The sequence below is a fragment of the Scyliorhinus canicula genome, chromosome 4 (genome assembly GCF_902713615.1).
Source record: "Scyliorhinus canicula chromosome 4, sScyCan1.1, whole genome shotgun sequence".
In the NCBI taxonomy this organism is placed as follows: Eukaryota; Metazoa; Chordata; class Chondrichthyes; order Carcharhiniformes; family Scyliorhinidae; genus Scyliorhinus; species Scyliorhinus canicula.
Window position 1 is genome coordinate 178526625 of NC_052149.1, and position 25862 is coordinate 178552486.

At 49.4% G+C, this 25862-nt stretch overlaps 1 protein-coding gene across 2 annotated transcripts in view; it reads left to right on the top strand.

The window, feature by feature from the left end:
- cdhr2 (cadherin related family member 2) overlaps positions 1-25862 on the top strand; it is a 397792-nt gene that overhangs the window by 133103 nt on the left and 238827 nt on the right. Inside the window, exon 1 of one of the 2 annotated variants that reach the window (XM_038795618.1) lies at positions 8882-8963. The exons of the other annotated variant lie outside the window; for it this stretch is intronic. The gene's annotated coding sequence lies outside the window, so the exon portion shown is untranslated. Of the gene's footprint in view, positions 1-8881; positions 8964-25862 lie in introns of those variants that run through there. 2 annotated transcript variants of the gene reach the window in all.

The window sequence follows — 25862 nt, forward strand, 5'->3', positions numbered from 1 at the left end:
GGCGTCTGCATAGGTTGGCGCGTCCTGGATAAGTGGAAAAACGTTGGAACTCAGCCGCGTGTAGAGGATCTGAATCTTCTGAGCATCTGGAATTTTGTCAGGCGCAGATCCGATGTATGCTTCGAAACAGGCTAGCCAATGTTGAAAGTCCTTTTTGCCGTTGTCTGATTGTGGATCCAGCTGCAGGCGATCCAGCTTGATGCGGAGGTCCAGCTTCTGAAAACTTAGTGTAATAAATTGATGCACGATCAATTACACAAAGATGAGAGTTGGATGCAATCGAGGCTTTATTACACTAAGATGTGTGGCCTCCTACAGCAGCTGGCGAAGTGGCTGCTGTACTGGGAGCACACATATTTATACTCCACCTACTGGGTGGAGCCAGCAGGCAGGAACCTACCCCCGTACCTGTAATACAGGGCCTTACCACAAAACACCTACACCGACATCCTCCATATACAATATATACATCAGTGGTGACTACCACAGTTACCTTTCTGCGTGTCAAGAATAAATACTTATTACAAAAACACACTCAAGTTCTATGCATGTCTTCTGATCAGAGGAGCCATAGAACACGACATGTGTCTTTGCCACTTTACTCTTGCTTCTTTATCCTGTGACTCCGCTCTCCTTGCAGTCTTTTACCCTGTGTCTCAGTCTCTCTCTTCTCACGCTCTTTTTTGTTCTGCTTTTTTAAAATTTAGAGTACCCAATTCATTTTTTCCAATTAAGGGGCAATTTTAGTTTGTTCAATCCACCTACCTTGCACATCTTTGGGTTTTGGGGAATGTGCAAACTCCACACAGACAGTGACCCAGAGCCAGGATCGAACCTGGGACCTCGGCGCCGTGAGACTGCAGTACTAACCACTGCACCACCGTGCTGCCCTTTCTCGCGCTCTTTTAATCTGTGTCTTGTACTCTCTCCTCGTGTTCTTTTACCCCGTGTCTCCGTCTCTCTCTTCTTGCGCTCTTTTAACCGGTGTCTCAGACTTTCTCCTCGTGTTCTTTCACCCTGTGTCTCCGCCACTCTCTTTGTGCTCATTCACCTTGTGTCTCTGCCGTTCTCCTCACTCTCTTTTACTCTGTAACACCCACAGTGCTGTTAGGAAGGGATTACCAGGAGTTTGACTCAGCAGTAGTGAAAGAATTGTGTTATAATTCCAAGGCCAAGGTGGTGTGTGGCTTGGAGGGGAACCTGCAAGTGTTGGTGTTCCCATGTATATGCTGCTCTTGTATTTCAGGGTGGTAGCATTCACAGGACTTGTAGGTTCTATCGCAGGTTACATGGCTTTCTGCCGTGCATCTTATAAATGGTACACACTACTGCCATTGTGCATGGGTGGTGGAGGAAACTAATGTTTAAGGTAGTGAATGGGGTGCCGATCAAGCAGCCTAATTGCCCTGGGCCGTTGTAGCTACACTGATCCAGACAAGTGGAGAGCATTCTGCTACGCTGCTGACTTGCACCTTACAAATCCCAGGCAGCTTTGAGGAACCAGGAGGTTAGTTACTTGCCACAGAATTTCAAGCCTCTGACCTGTTCTTGGAGCCAGAGTATTTATCAGGTTGGTCCAGTATGTATTTGTTCATTGTTACCCTCAGGATGTGGATGGTGAGGAAGTCAGTGATGGTAAAGTAATGCTGCTGAACATCAAAGGGAGATGGTTAGATTCTCTATATTTGTTAATGGTTATTTTTATGTTGTGATTGTTACTTGCTACTGATGAGCACAAGCCTGAATGTTGTCCAAATCTTGCTGTATGTAATGCTTCAGTTTCTGAGGAGTCATAAATGGTAATGAACACTGTGCAATCATCAGCGACTATCTCCATTTCTGACCTTATGATGGAGGGAAGGTCATTAACTAAGCAACTGAAGACGGTTGGGCCTGAGACACAACCCTGAGAAACAGCAATATTCTGGGGCTGAGATGATTGGCCTCCAACAACCAGAACCATCACCCTTTGTGCTGGGAATTCAATCAGGAGAGAGCTTTCTTCCCGATTCCCAGTGACTTCAATTTTGCTAGGACTCCTTGAAGCCACGCCCAGTCAAATTCTGCCTTTTGTCAAGGGCTTTCTCACCTCACCTATGGAATTCAACTCTTTTGTCCTTGTTTAGACCAAGGCTGTAATGACATCTTGTAGCTGAGTGAACCTGGTGAAACTCAAACTGAGCAGGTTATTTTTGAGTAAGTACCACTCGACATGTCAATGACACCTTCCAGCACTTCACTGATGACTGAGAGTGGACTGATTGGCCGGGATGGATTTGTCCTGGTTTTTGTGGACATGAAAAGCTGGGAAGTTTAACATGCTTTTAGGCAAATAATTGTTTTGTAGATGTACTAGAACAGGCTGGCTAGTGATTTTTTAGTTCTTGAGCTTACGTTTTTGGTAATAAGGCGAGGGTGTTGTCAGAGCCCATAGCCTTTGCTCTCTGTAACCAATGCATTCAGCTATGTCTTGATATCACGTGGTGTGAATTGAATTGGCTAAAGGCCGGCATCTCTGATGCTGGGAGCCTCAAGCGGGAGACCAAGATGGATTCTCAGCGCTTCTGGCTGAAGATGGCTGCAAATGCTTCAACCTTGTCTTTTGCGCTGATGTGCTGGGCTCCCCCATCATTGTGGATGGGGATATTTGTGGAGCCTCCTCCTTCAGTTAGTTGTTGAACTGTCTGCCACCATTCCTCATTGGATGTGGCAACACTGCAGAGCTTAGCTCTGACCCGTTGGTTGTGGGATTGCTTAGCTCTGTCTATGACATACTGATTCTGCTGTTTATCCTGCTTGTAGTCCTGTTGGTTAGTTGTGCCAAATATAGTGGGCGAAATTCTCCGCACTCGCGGAAAGTCGGCAAACCGTCGTAAAAATCGGGACCGTTTTACGACGGTCGCGAAGGCTTCATTTCCCGACGGATTCACTTCCTGGAAATGGGCTAGTAGCGCGGCCGCGTCAATTACGTGCGTGATGACGACGGAACGCGACGACGACACGAAACCGCCCATGTGACGCCGCCCGACGCCGTAAAAAGGCGCGGGCGACCACAGAATCTGTCGGGCAGGATGTCGGAGCCGAGGAGAGCTGCTCCTCGCTTTGTAGATGCAGACGTCGAGGCGCTGCTCGATGCCGTGGAGCAGAGGAGGGGCATCATCCGCCCGCGGAGAGGGCATCGCCAACCTGCCAGCACGGTACGCCAGGCCTGGCGTGACGTGACTGCTGCCGTCAGTGCTGTGGGGCAGACCCCTCGCTCAGCAGAGCAATGTCGAAAGAAGCTACACGACCTCACCAGGTCTGCCAGGGTAAGTGCCATGAGGGTGCCCCCTAGTCACAACCATCCCTCCCCCTTAACTGCCCGGGGGGGGGGGGAGAGGGATTGGGGCAGAGTCATTTGAGGGTGGTTCACAAAGTTGTCACAGACCCAGCGCTCTGGCCCCGAGGAGAGATGCAATCATCTGATGACAACTTGCCCCCCCCAAACTGTGCCAGTATCTGAACGGACTGCTGATACCTACCATTTTGTAATGATCTACCTATGTTCCCTCCCCCAACAGGCCAAGGCCGGTCATAACCACCGTGAGCGGCACAAGACTGGAGGGGGTTCGCCCAACATGCACCCCCTCAGCACCTTTGAACAGAGGGCACTGGACCTTGTTGGGGGGTCTGCCAGCCGCGATATCGCGCAATGCGAGGTTGGCGGAACTGCAGCAAGTGAGACAACCCTCCCTGACAAACACCCCCCCCTCCCCCATCCTCTGTCCCTTCACACACCCTGCCCACTGGGAAACCTCCCCCATCCTCTGTCCCTTCACACACCCTGCCCACTGGGACACCTCCCCCATCCTCTGTCCCTTCACACACCCTGCCCACTGGGACACCTCCCCCATCCTCTGTCCCTTCACACACCCTGCCCACTGGGACACCTCCCCCATCCTCTGTCCCTTCACACACCCTGCCCACTGGGACCGTCCAGCGGCCTGCCGAGCAAATCGAAATAACCCGTCTCATTCTCTTCCCTAGGACGTGATGCCGAACGACCAGGGCCGTCTGGCTGCAGACGGAGACAGGAATCTGCCGCCACCTCACCCGGGGCCTCACAACAGAGGGTGCCCGATCAGCGGGCAGCCCTATCCGCCCCAACCCAATCTGCGGACCAGGACGCACAGAGGGTTCGAAGTCCACCACCACCACCAGAAATGGCCAGGGACAACCCTCCTGTCGCTGAGCAGCCCCACACCATGGACGAGGACCTAAGCATTGAGAGCGTCGGGCTTGCGGCACTGCTTTCTCCCACCACATCCATCATCCCAGAGATACACACCCCGGCGGGCCTATTTAGTGATGAGTCTCCTGGGGCACAGTCTGGTTGGCACATCACAGATGAGCAGGTACAGCAGATGGAGGTCGGAGCAACAGAGGGCCCGGACTCGCGGAGGCCAGACCAGGCCCAGGATGCAGCTGGCTCCCAGACGTTTTCGGAGTTCCTGGAGTTTATCAACCCACCCGCACAGCCAATGCCTCAGGAAACCCAGGGAAACAATGACGGGATGAGGGCTTCCTTCCAGACTCTGCAGACGCTGTTAGAGGAGTCGAACCGCGTCCAAGAGCAGGGAGTGGTGCCGCTCATGGCAGAGACCCAGGCCGACATCGCACGGGTGGCATCCGCGGTGGAGGCAATGGGTCAGGTTATGCAAGACGTTGGGGTTAATGTGCACGCGTCATCCTCGGCCCTGGACAGGGTTGCCCTCTCACAGGCAGCAATGTGCCAGAGCCAAACCGACATTGCCGGCGCCCTGCGGGCCATGGCCGAGTCTCAGCAGGTCATTGGCCAGTCGCAGCACGCCATGGCACAGTCCCAGCAGTCGATAGCACAGTCCCAGCAGTCGCTGGCACAGTCCCAGCAGTCGCTGGCACAGTCCCAGCTGTCAGTCGCGGAGACCATCAACCGCCTGACACATGTGCTGGATGGCGTCGTGCACACACAGGTTGAGATCGCACAGTCCCTGGCGGGAATGTCTAACTCCCTGGACTCCGTCTCTGCAAACCTTCGGATCCTGGTGGATACCGTTGCAGGCCTCCAGGACTGGCAGCGCCAGGTGTCGGTGGTGCGACGGGGAACCTCCCCGCTCGCACCTCTGTCCCAAAGTGAGGCCCGGGGCCACCGGGCTCCCCGAGGGAGGAGGAGGTTTCGGGGCCCGTCCCATTAACTCCATCACGGGACGTCCCGGAATTCTCGGCCTCCCCCCGTCCCATCCCTGGTGCATCGGGTGGGCAGCAGGCAGAGCAGGGTGGCACAATGTCACCCGAGATGCCCGCAGAGCAGCCTGGCCCATCTAGGCCGGGTCGCCCCAGGAAACGCTTGGCCAAGCAGAAACGAGTCGAGGGGGGCGATTCGCAGCAATCCTCCTCCACTCCTGCTGTATCATCTGGGGATTCACTTAGACGTAGTGGTAGGGCCCGTAAGGCAACTAAGATAGACACTGAGTAAGTTGGCACGGGTGAAGGGCACAGTTTAGTTGTAGGGGCTAGGGCACCTGTAAATAATTGTTAATATTAAACGCACTGTTCCACCTTACTTGTAATACCGTGTGATTGTTCCACAGCCACAGGAATCGTGATGGTGACCGAGTGTCGCTGGGGGTGACGGGTGGTGAAACCTCGGTGCCGGGTGTGCAGTCCCCTGCCCCTACCCCCCTCCCACAGCTAGCCCACGCGGGCACGTGATGGAGTGTCAGTGACGAACTCAGCGGCCACCAAGGTGGATGGTTCAGCTATTGCCATGGGTCAGACTCTCTCTAACGATTCTGAGCTCACAGCTCTGCGCAGAGCGGGCTGTCATCATTCCACATGGCACTGATCACACCCGCTGACACAGCCATCAATGTTGTGCCATTCCGTCTGTACCCAGTGATAAGCGTCATGTCGAAGTGGAGCAGTGTACACTGAGGGGGGGGGGGGGGTTGTGGTGGTGGCAGTTGTGTGGTGACCCTCTGCATGACTAGCGATGCAGGTGGTGGTTTGGTGTTCATCGGGGACGTCACATGCGATGCGTGAACCGTGCTGCCACCATGGCGTCGCGTGCCCGCCGTCCTTGCCGGGTCCGTCGTGCCGCCTCCTGGACATCACCAGCACCTGGGTCGTGTCTGCGTGCTGCGCCCGCCACTCCGCCAGCGTCCTCCTCCTCCTCCTCCTCCTCCTCCTCCTCCTCCTCCTCCTCCTCTGTGCTGGCACCACTGCCACTAGCTTCTCCCTCCGCCTCCTGCAACAGGTCATCTCCCCTCTGCATCGCGATGTTGTGCAGCGCACAGCAGACCACTACAATGCGAGCGACCCTGTCGGCCTGGTACTGCAGGGCCCCTCCGGAGCGGTCCAGGCACCTGAATCTCATCTTCAGGAGGCCAAGGCAGCGCTCCACCACACCCCTGGTTGCTGCATGGGCCTCGTTGTATCGTGTTTCCGCATTGGTCTGAGGCCTCCGTATAGGCGTCATCAGCCAAGACCTCAGCGGATAACCCCTGTCACCTAGCAACCAGCCCCTCAGCCGGGGGGGGACGTCCCTCAAACATCGCAGGGATGAACGACTGCGCTAGTATGTGGGAGTCATGCACACTCCCTGGGAACCTTGCACAGACGTTCATGAACCTCATGTGGGGGTCGCATACCACCTGGACATTAATGGAGTATGTCCCCCTCCTGTTTGTGAACACTTCCTTGTCCACAGCAGGCGGGCGCATGGGGACGTGAACACAGTCGATTGACCCCTGAACCCTCGGTATCCCGGCCACACTGGCAAATCCACGGGCTCGTGAGTCTTGACTTGCTCGGTCCTCGGGAAAGGTGATGTAGCGATCGGCGATGGCATAGAGGGCGTCGGTCACATCCCGGATGCACCTGTGCACCGATGACTGGGAGATCCCAGAGACGTCCCCGCTCGGAGACTGGAAGGAGCCGGTAGCATAGAAGTTCAGAGCGACCGTCACCTTGATGGCTACCGGGATCGCGTGTCCTCCCCCCGTTCCACGTGGGGCGAGGTGCGACAGGAGTTCGCAGATATGTATCACCATCTGCCTACTCAGCCGGAGTCTCCTCCTGCAGATGATGTCCGGCATTGTTAGGAAAGAGACCCGGACACGGTACACCCTCGGCTTTGGTCGTCGCCTCTGACGCCGTGGCTGCACCCTCACTCTCTCCTCTTCCTCTTCCTCCTCCTCCTCCTCCTCCTCCCCCCCCCCCCCCATGCTGCTCGACGACTGGCAACTCCTCGGCCCTTACCTCTGCTGCTGCAGCTGGCCCTGCATCCACTGCGGGTTGTGGGTGTGGATGCTGCTGCATCTCCAATCCAGTAGATCTGCCCCAACCACTGCGCAGAACATCGCCGTTCTGTTCCCATACATCGTGCTAACCTACAGAAGGGTGGTAGGAGGCAGAGAAACGGGACATGTTAGACGGACGTTAGTCGACACCTCGGCAGCCGCCAGCCATGGGATACCAGTGTGTCCCGGTGGCCTGGTCGCGCTGCTGACACGCGGTCAGCCTAACCCCTGGTCACTTTCTGCATCCAACGGCCAGTAAACTATGGCCTCCTCACGGGTGCGTCAGTGGCCTGTGTCCGGAAGCCACAGGGGAACCAGCGGCCGTGTCCTCGTCACCTGCACACCATGGCATGGTGGCAGACATTTTGTTACGGGCTTGGACGGCTCACTCTCTACCTAACCCCCCCCCCTCCGTCGCCCCCCACTGCCCCCTCCGTCGCCCCCCACTGCCCCCTCCGTCGCCCCCCACTGCCCCCTCCGTCTCCCCCCACTGCCCCCTCCGTCTCCCCCACTGCCCCCTCCGTCTCCCCCACTGCCTCCCCCGTCTCCCCCACTGCCTCCCCCGTCTCCCCCCCCACTGCCCCCTCCGTCTTCCCCCACTGCCCCCTCCGTCTCCCCTACTGCCTCCCCCGTCGCCCCCACTGCCCCCTCCGTCTCCCCCACTGCCTCCCCCGTCGCCCCCACTGCCTCCCCCGTCACCCCCACTGCCCCCCCCCCGTCTCCCTCCCACTGCCCCTGTTCTGGACCCCCTCCCGTTCCCAGGGATGCCTTCCCCGTTGTGGCCAGACTCGAGCGGTGCGCTGAACGGTGCGCTGAGCGGTGCGCAGAGTGGTGCCCTGACCTCCTCCAAGCAGTCGTCAGCCAGGCCGACTGGTTGACGAATTTAAAAGCAGGTGTGTTTCACGACGTCCAAACAGGGCGCCATGACGTCGGGACTTCGGCCCATCCGGGCCGGTGAATAGCAGGGGGGCTCTCAGTGGCGATTCTGGTCGTGTCAGGGGAGGGAAGGAGGCGTCTGTCGGGAAACGCGACTCCGACAATTTGCGGGGTTCGGAGAATAGCGGGAGGGCGTCGGAACAGCGTCGCCGTAAAAATTTCTGACGCCCGCTATTCTCCGAACCGTCGTGAGTCCGGAGAATCGCGCCCAGTGTTTTACTATTAACTAATTAACTAGTCACTCAACAAAGTTCATCATCAGCATCTGATGGCAGAAGCAGCAGCATCATCTCTCTGCCATATAAACATCTGCCTTGTTAACTCGAGGATAGGGTACTGGTGTATACAATTCTGGCAGTTCTTAACGCAAAAATGGCACAAATTAAGTAACATCTACTATGCTGCATTGTGTTTCTGCCCTGCATACATTAGGATGACATGTTGATATATTTCAAACCTTTCTCTTATGGTTTGTTAACAAACACCCAGGTTCATTTCAGATTTTCTTTTCTTCTTCCTTATGACGCACAATAAACGGAAGAGTTTCCAGGCGTTGAGAGCACCTCCTGTTGGTTGTAATTTGTTAATCATTACCATTTATAACATGGGAAGGTTCACTGCATTAATCATAAAACAAGTAAAAGGCCATCAGCGTCAACCAACAAATGAGAGAATAGGTTTACCAAAAAGAAGGCTCCAGTACACATCGTAAGTAATCACATTTGTCAGAATTCTTTAAAGACAAATTCAAGACTTTTGTAATTATGCTGTGATAATGTGTTACTGTTGTTGATGTCTGTTAAACCTGGTGGCATAAAGATACTTCAATTCAAAGTTGGGGTGTGTTAATTTACTATTGTTGAAAATAACTTTTATGAAAATTCTATTATAGTATATATTCTTTATTTCAGTATGCATTATCTTCCGGTGAAAAAATATTCGGTTATCGCTGTAGATTGCAGCCTACATAAAACATGTGTACTTTCGCTATCATTTACAATCAGCACTGCCCATTCCTCCATGATCAGAACTGACTCGATTTCTGTTTATCTTCGTTTTTCCTTTCTCCCCTTTGCGAACCAGTTTAAGTAACCACCCCCCACCCCAATCACCATTTACCAAACTGTGCAAAATGCACATTGCCGTCTGCTAATGCTGCTGTTGGATATATTGAATTCAAGGCTGTTATTCCTCTGCGCTGATGATTTTTCTTCCATCCCTCTCTGTGAAGGAACACCTTTTTGCTCCTTTTTAAAAAAACTTAGTACTGAGGCATCACCTGAAATTTGAAATTGCTGTCACAACCCATCCCCTCCTTAGCACAGTCTTTTGTGGCGCCATGTGTGCTTTCAGTTCCCACAACTGTTTTTATTTTGATACTAAAAAATCACTTTGTTTTTCAAAATCTACACGATCCCTTGATGTAGAATTAGTAAAAATAATTTTACATAAAGAGGGCTCTCAATTATTTTGAAAACTGTTGTGTGCATGTGAGCCCCTGCTTAACCTTTGCCCTGAAGAGCAAGGTGAGCTTGGTATAATTGCCCAATTTCACCATGCGTTTGCAGTTGAGAAAGTACATTGGTCAGTGATCAGTTGGCCATCCAATCAGTATATTAGTGCTTCTCCTCATCACTCTGCCTCACCAGTGGTACATCTGCAAACTCACTAATTGCATCTTTTGGGCTGAGTGTAACTTCCCTGATGCATGCAGATTTGGTGACAGAGATACTGGGTTAGGAAAGGTGTTCTCTTGCTCTGTGTCATCATGCTCAGGTTGTTATAATAATTGCCGAGATATGGGGAGCACGAAATGCAATGAAAGAGCTGTAAAGTTGTTCACTACTTTGATAAGGGTGAGGAGTAAATGTAGAAAGTGTGACAAACGGTAAATCATTTGTGATATGCAACCTTGGGCTGTTTACTTTTTAAAAATGATTCGGCCTTCTCATAGAATCATAGAATTTACAGTGCAGAAGAGACCCATCTAGTTTGTACCAGCACTTGGAAATAACACCCTACCTAATCCTACCCCTGTAAACCAGTAACCCGACTTAAGGGGCAATTTAGCATGGCCAATCCACCTAAATTGCACATCTTTGGGTTTGTGGGGGTGAGGTCCATGCAGACACGGGGAGAATGTGCAAACTCCACACTGACAGCGACCTGGGGCCTGAATTGAACCCGGGTCCTTGGATCTGTGAGGCAGCAATGCTAACCACTGTGCCGCCCTTTGATTTACACCTATTGCTGGAACGTTTCTTGTATCCTCTATAGTGAACACAGAAGCAAAATATTTGTTCATTTAATCTGCTATTTCTTTACTATCTCCTATTAACTCCCCATTTTCACTCTCTAGGTTCAACATTCACTTTCCTGACTCTTTTTCTCCCTGATTATGGATTCTAAGACCATGCACACTACTGATGTTAAACTGACTGTGGCTGTCGTTACTAGGAATGTCCTTGCACACTTCCCAAGTTCCTTTAATGTAAAGCCATTTAATGTAAATGCCACAGGCATCATTAATACTTGTAATCTTTATTAGTGTCACAAGTAGGCTTAGACATTAACACTGCAATGAAGTTACTGTGACAATCCCCCAGTTGCCACACTCCAGCACCTGTTGGGGTCCACTGAGGGAGAATTCAGCATGTCAAATTCACCTAACAAGCACGTCTTTTGGGACTTGAGGGAGGAAAAAGAGCACCCGGAGGAAACCCACACAGACATGGGGAGAATGTGCAGACTCCGTACAGACAGCGACCCAAGCTGGGAATCAAACCCAAGTCCCTGGCGCTGTGATGCAACAGTGCAAACCACTGGGCAACCGTGCCACCCATAAAGCATGTGATGTTTCTGCCCGGTTAGCCTTGACCTCAGTGCGTAACCCTTGTAATTTAATTCCCAACCCCTCATCCGAGGGAGCTCCTCGAAGATGTGAGGAACTGACAAGTGCGCCAGAATGTATACATCCTCCTTCACACCCCCACAGTGCCAGGTGTACTACCATCTGGCAAGATGCCGCACGATCTCACTGGTGAGCCAAAATCAGCAGTGGCATACATGGCCTGGTAGCTCCTCGAAGGACAGGTGCCGACGCGGTGATGTGGCACCTCCTTTGCACCTCCTTCTCAGCCGACGCATGAGCCTCACCGGCTGGCCCCTGCTCTTCTGTGGTAGACTCCTTTTGTGCAGAGCCCTCCCTGGGTTGACCCTGCTGCTCTCTTCACCGTGTATCTGTAATGGCTGCAGCGGCCAAGTAGATAGCGAGCATATCGAGCTGTAGTCCAAAATCCATGTATCTGCAAGAGGAGGGGCGGGAGACAGAGAATATCAGCAAGATGGACTTTCGGTTGCGGCCATGCAGTGAGTGGTCGCATACATGGCAGCTCCGGCTCGAAGGTGTTGGTTTGAGCTTTTTTTTTTACCCAAAAGTAGCGTAAATGCGACAGGAAAGTGTAGCTGAAGGTATGGAAGAGATGTTCCCCCTGTGAGTGGCATGTCTGTTGGTTACCAGACCCAGCAGAGAAAGGTTCAGGACCTGGCCAAGGAACTGGAGGAGACCTGTGGTGTAGTAGCAAATGTGAAGGTGGCGAAGGGTAAGGGTCATCGCAAGTTGGAAAGCCCCAGATGGAGAAGTTGATGGTGTTTATTAGAGAAAAGTTCCACCAGCAGCGAAAGGAGATACATCAAGGCCATAAAGGGAGTGGTAATACCTTTGAAAGGATCGATGGAGTGAGTTGAGAAATGTGTGGAGGCATAGGAGATGCAGATTCAGGAGATGGAGAAGATGCTGTCCAACCATAATGATTGGGTGGTGGCATTGGAGGTGGAGGAGGAGCTCCTGGGGGACCTTTGCAAGTCGCTCAGGGCAAAGGTAGAGGAGTAGGAGAACAGATCCAGAAGGTAGAATCTGCATACTGTTGGCCTGCCTGAGGTTGTGGAAAGTACATGTGCCACGGGATACGTTTCAAGGATGCTGGCGGGGCTGGTAGCAGAGGGGGTCCTGAACAAGGCCCCAGAGGTGGACAGAGCGCACAGGTCCCTAAGGCAAAAGCCAAGAGCGGGGGAACTGCTGCAGGCGGTGATTGTGCAGCTCCAAAAGATTGTGGAGAAGGAAAAGATCCTGCGATGGGACAGGGAGAAGCAGAACTGTGAATGGGAGGGGAACTGGGTCTGAATTTATCAAGATATTGGAGCGGAGCTGGCAAAGAGGTGTGCTGGTTTTAACAAGGCCAAAGTGGTGTTATACCAAAGGCAAATTTTGTTTGGGGTATTGTACCCGGCAAAGCAGCGGGTGACTTTTGATGCCTGGGAGTACTATTTTGAAACCCCAGAGGAGACCAACGACTTCATCAGAGACCATAAAATGGAGGAAAACTGAATGTTGATGGGAGACAGAGGATCTAGAACAGCAGAGATCAGAAGGTTGTGGGGGCATGAGGGTGGGGGGCTTTTTTCGGGTTGGGTGATTTTGTCTTTGTTGTTGTTTGGTAGGGGCAATAAGTTTGTAAGGGGACAACTGCACCCCCTCCCCGCCATCTGTGGTGTTTTTCTTTTTGGAGGGGGTGACCTATAGCTTTGGAGTTGTTTTTGTGTGGGGGAGGGTGGGGTCCACGGGGAGCCGTTTGACAAGAGAGGGAAGAGGAGCCTTCAGGCAGAAGTGGCTGCGAGGCTTGGACAAGTGGGGGTGGGGAAGGGGTCTGGGCTGGAGGGGGGATGCGACATGACAGTATTGGAGAATGAGCATGGTCATGGGCAGAGAAGGGGCCCAACTTTGATGGGCCCAGTTCAGGGCTAATTAAAGGAGGTAGAACAAAAGGGGATGACGGTGGATGGTAGAGGGAGTGGAGGCACTGGTAAGGTTCATAACATGGAATGTACTGGGGCTGAACGGGCTGGTGAAGAGGTCTGATCTTCGTGCATTTGAGGAGTTCGAAGGTGGGGGTGGTCCTTCTGTAGGAGATGCATCTCTGGGTGAAGGATCAGGTCAGGTTGAGGAAGGAATGGGAGGGTCAGGTATTCCATAGGGGGTTTCATTCAAAGTCGTGGGGGGGGGGGGGTAGCCATTTTGCTAAGCAAAATGACATGGTTTGTGGGGGCCAAGGAAGTGTGGGATCCAGGGGGGAGATACGTGATGGTGAGCGGGGTGTTGGAGGGCATGCCGTTGGTGCTGGGATGACATGGGGTTTGTGAAGGGGTTGCTGGGAACAATTCCGGACTTGGGCACACATCATTGACTTTTTTTGTGGTGAATCCTGCTGGGTTGGTGGGGGTGATCAGGGCGGAGTACATGGGAATCGTGATATCAAATCATGCTCTGCACTGGTTGGAGGTTAGACTAAGCTCAAGGCAGGAGCAGGGGCCGAGATGGAGGTTGGATTTGGGACTTTTGGCAGACAAGGGGTTCTGTGAGGGGGTCAGTGCTCAGGGATTATGTGGAGTTGAATGGGGAGGTGTTGGTGGCCATGCTTTGGGAGGCATCAAAGGTGGTGGTTCGAGGGAAGGTTATCTCATTCAAGGAGTCCAGGCACAGGAGGAGGAGGGAGAAGTATGGACGGTTCTTGAACAAGATAGTCGAGGTGGACAGGAGGTATTCGAGTGCTCCCACCAAGGAGGGGTTGGCGGAGAGAAAGAGGTTACAGGGGCAGTTTGACAGGCTAATGATGGGGAAGGCAGTGTGGCAGGTACGGAGGGCAAGGGGGTGCAGTATGAGTATGGAGAGAAGGCGAGCCACATGCTGGTCCACCAGCTATAGAGGCAGGCCACATCCAGGGAAATTCTGAGGGTGCGGCAGAGAAGGGAGAGTGTCAGAGCCGGGGAAGGTTAATGAGGCATTTAGGGAGTATCAGGAGAAGTTGTATAGAGCAGAGCCGGGTGGTGAGGAAGGGGATATGGGGCGGTTTCTGGATGAGCTGGAATTCCCAAGGCTGGATGAGCAGAGGAGGCAGGCACTGGAGGAACTGTTAGGGCTGAGAGAGGTGATGGAGAGCATAAGGGGGATGAAGTCAGAGAAGGCCTCTACTACCACCAGGCTTGTGGACTATCAGGCCGGCGAGAACGGCAGCGATGCCGTTATCGGTGCCCCCAAACTTGTGTTCTTACACAATGCCGCCTCTACTCGCTCCCACATCGCGCCCCCCCAACTACCCACTTCCTAATCATGGCTATATTAGCCACCCAGTAGTAGGTACAAAAGTTTGGCAGCGCAAACCTACCCTCCCCCCGAATACGCTCCAACTACACTTTCTTCACTCGCTGGTTTTACCCGGCCACACAAAGCCCCAAATCACCTTATTCACCCGTTCAAAAAAGGCCCTTGGGATAAAGATGGGGAGACACTGAAAGACAAACAGAAATCTGGGGAGGACCGTCATTTTCACGGTCAGTATCCTCCTCGCCAGTGACAGCGGGAGCATATCCCATCTCCTAAAGATTATAGTAAACTTAACAGAATGAATGAATTATAGTAAAGCAAAAAGAAAAATTAAATAAAGAAATAAAATGAAAAGAAACCCATTCACAGTTGTCTTTCATGGTCCCTTAGTTTAGGAACAGCCTTCAACACTGGAATGGGCAATTCCTGAAAGAGTTGTAAGCATTTTAAGCTCATGGTAAGAACCATTCATACCCTGTAGAAGTATTTGTCTCAGTGAATACATAGGCACCGTTTTAGGGCTTCTTAACATTCTTTTACAGATACATTTAGTTGTCAGAAACATAAAATACATAGCAAAAATAACTACAAAAAACATGAACAAACCTTGTACCACTGAGGCTCCCAAGGACCATAGCCACCTAGTAGCCCAACCCCAAATGGTGCTGGACTCGAGTTGCTCGAGTTTTCCAACCTCCTTCTGAATGTGTTTTGCCAAATCAGTAATCTCTCTGGAGTTATCTGGAATATAAGTACAACATTCTGATTCAATCAGGGCACATGTCCTACCTTTCTCACTGAGAATATAATCAAGAGCCATTCGATTTTGCAAGGCCACAGTACGGATAGTTAGCATTTAAACGGAAATCATGAACAGGGCTATGAATGAAATGAAATGAAAATCGCTTATTGTCACGAGTAGGCTTCAATTAAGTTACTGTGAAAAGCCCCTAGTCGCCACATTCCGGCACCTGTTCGGGGAGGCTAGTACAGGAATTGAACCGTATTGCTGGCCTGCCTTGGTCTGCTTTAAAAGCCAGCGATTTAGCCCAGTGCTCCATTTTCTATAATGACTGTCATCTTATTAAACTCTCTGGCTACCTTGGCATCTCCATAAAAATGAACAAACAAAGCAAAAAACCTGTCATGTGCAGTAATGGCACATTTACTTCTTTGGACTGATAGTTTGTATCAGTAATTGTTCAACCTTGACAGCTCACATCACTGTCTTAAGGCCATATGTTCTTTTTCCCTTGTCAATTATGATGCTTAGATTGGGGAATGGGATGAGCTTTTGATCCAAATTTGACTATAAATCATATTGAGTTGCCATACATAGATTATGTGTTGACTAAACTAAAATAAATGTCATTTCAACCTGCGAGTAATATATAATATGGCTCCAGTTTTCACAGGGTGAGATCTTACTCTTCCACCCCTAATCTCATTATTATTCTTGGTCACATTCTTTCTCTCGCCCTTGAGTGGGGTGATCTGTGCAGGGAGAAAATACACTTCTTTGTTTTTGTTTTCAATTCCAATTTTCTTTTCACATAACTTGTGTTAAATTCCAGTTTATTCCATAATCTATTTGTAACTTGAATATGATCTCTGCATAATTGGATTGAGACCCTTTCTTTCTGACAACCCCATTTGCAAATCGTCTCACTCAAATATCATTCAAAATAACATCATGCAAAGACTTAAAATATTCCCCAGCTCTCCAAATTGTCTGTATCCACCTTGTGGATATTCCTCACCAGGGGCGAAATTCTCCGACCCCCGCAGGGTCGGAGAATAGCCCGGGGCCGCTGAAACTCCCGCCCCCGCCGTGGCAGAAATTCCCCGCCACCCGGGAATTGGCGGGGGCGGGAAACACCACCCACCGATCGGCGATGCCCCTGCGGCGATTCTCCGGCCCGCGATGGGCCGAAGTCCCGCCGCTGGGAGGCCTCTCCCGCCGCCGTGGTTTGAACCACCTCTGGCGGCGGCGGGATCGGCGGTGCGAGCGGGCCCCCGGGGTCCTGGGGGGGGGGCACGGGGCAATCAGACCCCGGAGGGTGCCCCCACTGTGGCCAGGCCCGCGATCGGGGCCCACCAATGGGGGGGGCAGGCCAGTGCTGTGGGGGCACTCTTTTTCTTCCGCCACCGCCATGGCCTCCACCATGGCGGAGGCGGAAGAGAATCCCCCAGCGCGCATACGCCGGTGGTGACGTCAGCGGTAGCTGACGCACCGGCGCATGCGCGAACCGGCAAAGGCCTTTCGGCCAGCCCCGACGCCGGGCGCCGGGCGTCAAAGGCCGCTGGAGCCGGTTTGGGCGCCAGTCGGTGTGGTGCCAACCGCTCCGGCACGGGCCTAGCCTCTCAATGTGAGGACTTGGCCCCCAAAGGTGCGGAGAATTCCGCACCTTTGGGGAGGCCCGATGCCGGAGTGGTTGGCGCCACTCCGCTACGCCGGGACCCCCCACCCCGTCGGGTAGGGGAGAATCCCGCCCATGGTTTCCTTGCTATCAGGCTTTTACTTGTTCTTATCCAAATAATTTATCCTGTCACTTCAAGTTTGCTCATTACGACAGGTATCAGTGTGTTTGATTCTATCCCAATTATTTTAAAGTCAGTTTCTCTATGGAATATGTATCAGTGCCTTGATCACTTAATGATGTTGTTGCACTCTGTTGGTCCCATTGACCATTTCTGGCCATGCTATTTGTCAAGTATTGTGCATGCATGGGGCCTGCTTTTCAATGCATAATGGCAAGGAGTTTCAAAGCCTTGAAAGGGTCTATTGTGAACTGGTTTCCTGCCTATTAGTTACTTCACACGTAACTCATCTGCACACATATGCACTACCCCCAATGTCATACCACAAATTCTTCAAGCTTTTGTGATCTTATCAAAATATCTCAAAGTTGTTGCTTATATCTCCATGTATGGTCTAGATGCCTTGAGTGGTGGCCAGAGTATCAAACTTTGTTCTCTTAAGTAAAAGCTTAGACAAGGACAAAATTTGTCAATTTACTAGCTTCCTCTAGACTTTCCCCTTCATATTAATGCCGGATTGAAGTATTCCATTGAATTGCACCCAATATTCCAATTCCCATTTCCTGTTTTGATTTCCTGTCTCAATTGTCTACCATCAATTACTTAATCCAATCCCAACCACAAGCCTTGGAGAAATCTTGCAGTCCAATAAAATATAGTCATGCTTAAACAGAAATCTAACATTTCCATTTGATTCCAGGCAGTAACATTTTAATTGCCTGTTCTTTGTCTTAAAACACATTAAAAAAAAACGTAACTTGCTAAATTACATTGCCTTTCTACACCCCAGAATTGTCCCAAATTCAAACAATAGTGTTGTTGGCTTTCAGGTTTTTATTAATGTCTATTTCATCTTTACTCTGTCTTAAGCTGTGAAATCTTTTCATCAAAAGAGACTTTGTCCTGTCCACTGACACCAGCTAACCGCAAATCATGTTCCATCTGCAGCTACCTGTAAAGCAAAACACAAAAGATCTTTTCTGCTTGGGGTAAAATGGGTTAATTAATCAGAACATACCTGGCAATTCAAACTTACAATTTGTAATTCCCAATTCCTGTGAAAATATAAATACATCTTCAGCTGTTAACAGGCAAGGGTTAATTCTCTGCTCGTTTGAAAAAGGGGCGGAGTAAAAGTTTTCAAATGGACGTCATTACGTCATCACCTCTCTTTGTTTCGACCTAAGGAGAAAAACATGATCAGGTGACCCCCTTTTCTTTAATAATCGCTACTTTACACTCCGATCTCGTGTAATAAATCCTATTAAATTAAAATGATCTCACTCTTACATGTGTGAGTTTGTATCCGGATTAAAATTCCCACATGTTGATCACAAATATCCTGGAATCCTCTGGTCAGAAAAACATGACTCCAGGATTTGTTAGCTGTTTGCTCAAAGATTACAATTTCAACAGAAAACATCGACACTTAAACCTTATAATCGAGTAATTTAGACACATAAGTTTCTGGGCAACTTAAAAATCAATTAATTGCCCGCTGGAATAGTTAACTTCTTTGCTCCAATTTATTTTCCGGTATCCTTTATTTTTTTCCTTTAAACTCTTTTCAATTTAGTTACTTAACCAAATTTGAAAGAAATATTAACATTTCACTTGTAACTTGTTTTGAAGAATTGAAATTGGACCACTGCCAAACTGCAAGGTATAATCCTGACCTTGACTAGACAATACAAACTTGTGTTTTTCCTGTCTGGATCTGTTCACGCAGTACTTTCAATTGGTCTTTCATATGTATTGTTTTCCCCCGATCCGTTTAATATCTTCCAAGGATTTCCAGCTACCATTTCAACTCCGAAATAGTACTTCTTAACCCCTCAAGTCGTAGACTATTCTCTGGTTGTGGGGAATCGCAATATATATAGCTATAACACCATATAATACATATACCATCGTCAGTTGCCTGTCTGTTATGAGAACTTGGGCCAATTTCAACCTGGATGTGTTCGGAAGGAGTGCATACGAGGTCACCCGCAGAGTTAGATCATGTTCGGTCTCTTCCTTCTAGCCCTCCTGGCTGGCTACTAAATTGCAGAATCTCTTACTTTATCTAATGAGAGTCGATAGTCTGGTTGATTGGAGGTATCAAAAATACAACTTTTTCGCTAATTATTCACTTGAATACACTTGAATAAGAACTGAATCAAAAGTTAGAAATAAAATATCAAGCAATACATACAAGGGTCAAGCACATGGCAAAAAAAAAACACTTTTAACATAAAAGCATAAAGAAATCACTTTAAACACAAACAAACGGATAGATGATTCAGGCATTCAAAAAGGCAGGAATTCAGGAATGAGTCCTTGACCATGAGGTCTTACTTTTAAGGGATTCCTTATCTTTGGTCTAATCCCTTGTTTACTCACATTGGTTTCTAATTCTCAGGCTGAGACCTCCTGATTTGTTCAAATAGATGTCTGTTTCCTGGAGCACGATTTATTAATCAAACATTGGCCATTACTTAAGATTGACTGGTGTCAATCAGGAATAACTCAGTGTCTATGTGCCCACCTGACGAGAATGGGATTCTCACCCCACGTCTAGCCATCAACCTTGCTGTAACTAATTATTTGATATATTCTTATTACTAAATGCACTGGGAATGCACTGGGAATACACTAGTCTGTTCATTATACGAAACATTCATTAAAACAATGTCTGAATTTTTGCAGACATGACCCTAAAGTTCAATTGTTTATTCATTATCAGAAACAATGACTATCTGTTCACAGTCATGGCTTTTTGAATAATTCCATTCTCTAGCTATGCACTCAATCAATACCTAACAATATCAATAAATCGATGAGATGGTGGTGGGAAGGCGAGGGGTTAGAATGGGTTAGGATGGAGGAGGAGGCCTGTAGTGGGTCAGCAGAGGGGCATGGTAATGGAGTCACTTTTGCTGGCACCGGGGAGGTATACAGTGAGCCCGGTGGTGCAGTCCAAGATTAGGGCCTGGAACCAATTGAGGAGACACTTTAGGATGGAGGGGATGTCGGTGCTGACACCGTTGTGTGGGAACCATGGGTTTTAGTTGGGAGAGATGGATGGCATGTATTGGAAGTGGAGGGAGGTGGGGCTGGTGAGGGAGAGGGTTTTTTTTACCTAGAGGAGAGGTTCACAGGACTGGAAGAGTTGCAGGAAATGAAGTGAAAAAATGAAAATCGCTTATTGTCACGCCACATTCCGGTGCCTGTTCGGGGAGGCTGTAACGGGAAGCACAGGAGCGGGTGAAGCTTCCAAAGGGAAGCGAGTTCAAGTTTATGCAAATGAGGGACTTTGCACAGAAAAATGGGGAGGGTTTCCCAAGCTGCTGGAGTATACACTGTTAGAGTGGTTGCTCCTCCCAGATGTGGAAGGGTAGGGCAGGATTGATGATATATATAAAGGTGGCTGGGGGAGCATGGGGGAGCGTAAGTTGCGTGTTAAGAATAAAAATGTGAGGAAGAGCTGGGGGCAGTGTGGAGTGAGGCGATGCGTACAGCACATTTGACCTCATTGTGTGCGAGGATGAGTTTGATTCAATTTAAGGTGGCGCATAGGGTGCATTTAACTCGGACGCGATGAATGTGTTCTTCCAGAGGGTGGCAGATGAGTGTGAAAAGTGTGGCAGGCGGTATTCAAGATGTTATCAAAGACTGTACGGGGTAGATGTCTGGCTGGACCCAATGGTGGCAGTTTTTGGCACATTGGAAATGCCGGAGCTGATGAAGGGGAGGAGGGCCGCTGTTGTGGCCTTCAGCTCTCTTCTTGCCCGGTGAAGGATTTTGTTGGATTGGCGATTGACAACGCCACCGGGGGTGGTGACCTGGCTGAGGGACCTGTACGATTTCCTCCGGCTGGAAAAGATCAAGTTCGAGTTGAGGGGATTGTGTTGTTCCTTGTGTCTTAATAAAGCTCGTAGTCTCAAAGTTGGAGAAGATGCTTTATTGTGAATTTGTTCTGTCTTCAGAGCTTAACTTACAGCTACCTCAAATGCTGCCTGCCTGTGTGTCTTGCTCCCAGTTCTGTGAAGTGTGTCCTCACTTCCTGTCCCTCTGTATTTATAGCTCTCCCGTGCTCCCTCTAGTGCTTGCTCAGTTGTATTGCATCTACACTGATACACAATCACCACAGGGATCAGCAGAGGGCTTTGAGTCATGGTGGGGACTGTTCATGACAATGTTTGCCATGGGGAGGGGGTAGGGGGTAAGTGGATGGAGGGGGTAAAAAGGGGAAAAATCTGCACGAACTGTGAACTGTGGGAGTGTTGCTTATATTTTGATCCATGGTTTTGTACTTTTCGAAATTTTGGGCATAAAATACATTAAAAAAAGGGATGTCAGCAAGATGAGGATCCCCTTGACCATCCAATGCCACCAGGTTACATGGTCACTTATGGTTGTACTGTTGCGCCACCCTCAACATGTACCCCCCCCCCCCCCCCCCCCCCACCCCTCACTCCTCCGGCCCCTTCGAAATGATGCAGCCCACACTGCACCCTGGTCCCCATTAGTGACTGGCACCTGGCCTGTAATGTGGGGAACCTCGATCCTCAACACCCATCCCTGCAAACAAGGGTACTGGTGGCTGCCACACCAGGTATGATAGTTATATGCTCTGTGGCTTCTGTCCTGTTTCCTCCAGTTTGGACACTGTTGGCCTACTCACTGGGTGAGGTTTGTACTCTCCCGTCAGGTGGGTGGAAACTGGTTGTGTGGTAGAGATATTCATACTCAACAGACATGTGACTTTAAGCTGAGGTGTGCGGGAAGGTCCTACAGATGGCGGTGAGTGAGGGATGTTTATGTTTGCTGGGACCTTAGCTGCAGTGTTATGTGGAGCTTAGGTTTTACGGTTGTAGCCGGGGATTGTTCAGGGTTGCTGGTTGGGGGCGGGATGGGTGGGGTCAGAGACGCGGTGGACAGGCGTGACCCTCAGGGGTTGGTTAGCTGATAGTGTCACTGGTGAGGCTTTAACTCTGAGAGGGGCTGTATGGCAGTGAGGGCTCCAGCGGCAAAGGTACATGTACCCTTTGTTTGGGGTGAGGTCTGCTATTCCCCTGCTTCCTCTGCTGTGGGGTTGCGCATCTAAGGAGTGCACTGAGGAGTGTCAACATCTTGTGGGCTGGTGATTGGTCATCCCCTTTGATGATACTGCTGGGGTATCAGGGTTTCCAGATAGATGGGCTGGATGGGTTCCCACATGACCAGAAGCCCTCACAGCATTTTCAGGATACTGTCAGTTGTCTCAACAGCCAGGAGCCTGTAATTTGCAGGTAAGGGGTGGGTTTGAATTAATTTATGCAGCAATGGGGGTCTCGGCCAGAGCACCGGGATCCTGAGGAGGACACTCCGAGTCCACACGTTTTCCACCAAGTTGTTCCCCACTACTCCCTGAGGCCCAGCTATACAACCCCCAGCAAGCCCAAAATATTTGAAAAGTTTGCTTACCTCCTTGCTCCCCCTCAACGGCCACAGTGCCCTGCTTCTATGTACTTGTACCAAATCATGCCAGTGTGACACCCGCCTGCGAGGGCAGGAGCATCATGGAGGGATGGAGAATCGGACTTCCAGTCCGCTAATCATATTGAAATGCATGCCAATCCCGCGGGGTGTGTGGCTTGCTGCTGCCGTCGGCGGGGGCTCGGAGCATCGCAACGGATTTGGTGCCTGGCACCAACTTACTTTTTTGGCAGACACTCCGTTCTCTGCCTGATTGGAAAATTGGATACTGGCATCGGGTAATGGTGAATACAGCCCATTATCTATTTCTAAATTGCCAATATACTGTACTGTAAATGTTCTTTCGCAATGTTGCTGATGGCCAGACTACGATCTTATCTCTGGACTTGAAGTTTAACACTGGTACAAAGGTTCAAACAAAATGGCTCATTTAAGAATTCCAGCAGTGATTTGAAATAATTGACTATGGTGAATCTGCTGTGACCTACAAATAGTCCAAAGGTTAGGAATGTAGCGGCATATTTTCTAATTCCAGTAGGACTAAAGGTCGAGGTTCATCCACAACATTAAAAGTATGACGCCAAACAATCTAAACCTAAAATCATGTAAAAGTGATCCCACTGAGTATTGTAATCAATTGAGTTACCATTAAATAATGAACATAGATACAGGATTCCAGTTGGTAACAGGTGAAAGGATTAGTATACATCTGAAGAATCGTATTCTACTCCAACAATGATTTTCCAGAATCCCTGAAACTTTCGATTGTCTGCTGACTTTCTGTTGAATTATCGACATATTACTTGATTCTGTTAAACAGTCCCTGGGTTCTTCATTATCTTTTCAGTCAAAATTTTACAATCTGCCTTCAAATTCAAGAATAATTAAAAAACATTTGTATTCAAGGCATTTTCATTTGAATGCAAAACACAAAAGCACAACCACCTTTATACAAATATCATATAACCGAACCACCCCACTCCCTTAAACACCCTACACGCCTTGTTTTATAGCTAATCAATAAAACAGTAATAACTATGACACAAGATAGACAAAACCCAACTCCCTCCACCCCCATCCCCACCAATTGACGTTCACAGATCCTTAAAGTAGGAGATAAACACCTCCATCTAAAGAGGAATCCCTCCTCCGACCCTCGAATGGCGAACTTTATCTTCCCCAGATGCATGAATTTCGCCAAGTCACCCCACCGCTTTGGGTGGCGTCGGAGCCTGTCACCCCAGCAAGATCCGCCTCCGGGCTATCAGGGAGGCAGAAGCCAACTCATCAGCTTTACTCCCCACCTGCACTACTGGATCTGCTGAAATCTCGAATGTTGCCACCTACTGGCTTGTAGTCACCCTAACTCCCCCAAATCACTGACATGGTCCTCGAGAAGGACTCCGAGAACTCCACCAATTTCGGGCATGACCAAAACATGTAATATGATTTGCTGGCTCTCCTAAACACTACCCACAACGGTCCCCCACCTCTGGGGAAAAAAACGACTCATACGCGACATTGTCAAAGAAACATAGAAAATAGAAGTTCGGAGGAGGCTATTCGGCCCTTCGAGCCTGTTCCTCCATGGCTGATCATCAAGTTCAATACTCTGATCCCGCCTTCCCCCCATATCCCTTGATCCCTTTAGCCCCAAGAGCCATATCTAATTCCTTCTTGAAATTACACAACAGTTTGGCTGCAACTACTTTCTGTGGCAGCGTATTCCACAGATTCACCACTCTCTGGGTGAAGAGATTTCTCCTCACCTCAATCCAAAAAGGTTTACCCCTTATCCTCAAACTATGACCCCGAGTTCTGGACTCCCCCACCATTGGGAACATTCTTTCTGAATCTACCCTATCTAATTCTGTTAGAAGTTTGTAAATTTCTATGAGATCCCCTCTCACTCTTCCAAACTCTAATGAATATAATCCTAACCGACTTAGTCTATCCTCATATGACAGCCCTGCCATCCCAGGAATCAGCCTGGGAAACCTTCACTGCATTCCCTCCATGGCAAGAACACCCTTCCACAAGACACCAAAACTGCACACAATACTCCAGGTGTGGCCTCACCAGTTCCCTAGACAATTGCAGTAAAACATCCCTATTCCTATACTCAAATCCTCTCACTATGAAGGCCAACATACCATTTGCCTTCTATACTGCCTGCAGTACCTGCGTGCTTACTTTCAGCGACTAATGCATGAGGACACCAAGGTCTCGCTGAGTATCCACCTCTCTCAATTTACACCCATTCAAATAATAATCTGTCTTCCTATTTTTGCTATCGAAATGGATAACCTCACATTTATCCAAATTATATTGCATCTGCCATGCATTTGCCCACTCACTCAGCCTGTCAAAATCCCGCTGAAGCATCTCTCATCCAAATCATTAATGTATAATATGAACAATTGGGGTCCTCGCACAGATTCCTTTGGTACCCCACTACCTGCAAATTAGAAAAAAACCTATTTATTCCAACTTTTTGCTTCCTGTCTGTTAACTGGTTAACTGTTAACCTGGGGCTGGTTTAGCTCACTGGGCTAAATCGCTGGCTTTTACAGCAGACCAAGCAGGCCAGCAGCACGATTCGAATCCCGTACCAGCCTCCCCGGACAGGCGCCGGAATGTGGCGACTAGGGGCTTTTCACAGTAACTTCATTGAAGCCTACTCGTGACAATAAGCGATTTTCATTTTTTCACTAGCTTTCTATCCATCTCAAGCCACTACCCATAATCCCATGTATTTTAACTTTACATATTAATCGTCTATGTGAGACCTTGCCAAAATCCTTCTGAAAGTCTAAATAAACCACATCCACTGGTTTTCCCTGGTCAACTCAATAGTTGCATCTTCAAAGAATTCCAGTAGATTTGTCAACATGATTTCCCTTTCATAAATCCATATTGACTTTGTCTCATTACACCACTGCTTTCCAAATGCTGTGCTATGAAATCCTTGATAATAGACTCCAGCAACTTCCCTCACTGCCAACTTAGACTCACTGGTCTATAGCTCCCTCTTTTTCTCTCTACTTCCCTTTTTCAACAGCGGGGTTACATTTGCTACCCTCTAATCTGTAGGAACTAATCCAGAGTCCAAAGAGTTTTGGAAAATGACCTGCAATGGATCTACTATTTCTTGGGCACTCCCTTAAGTATTCTGGGATGACGATTATCAGGCTCTGGAGATTTGTCCGCATTCAATCCCATTAATCTTCCCAAATCCATTTCTTTACTTTTTAAAAAATGTTTTATTTTTTATAAATTTAGAGAACCCAATTGTTTTTTCCAATTATGGGTTAATTTAGCGTGGCCAATCCACCTAACCTACACATCTTTGGATTGTGGGGTGGGACCCACGCAGACACAAGGGGAATGTGCAAACTCCACACAGACAGTGACCAAGGGCCGGGATCGAACCCAGGTCCTCA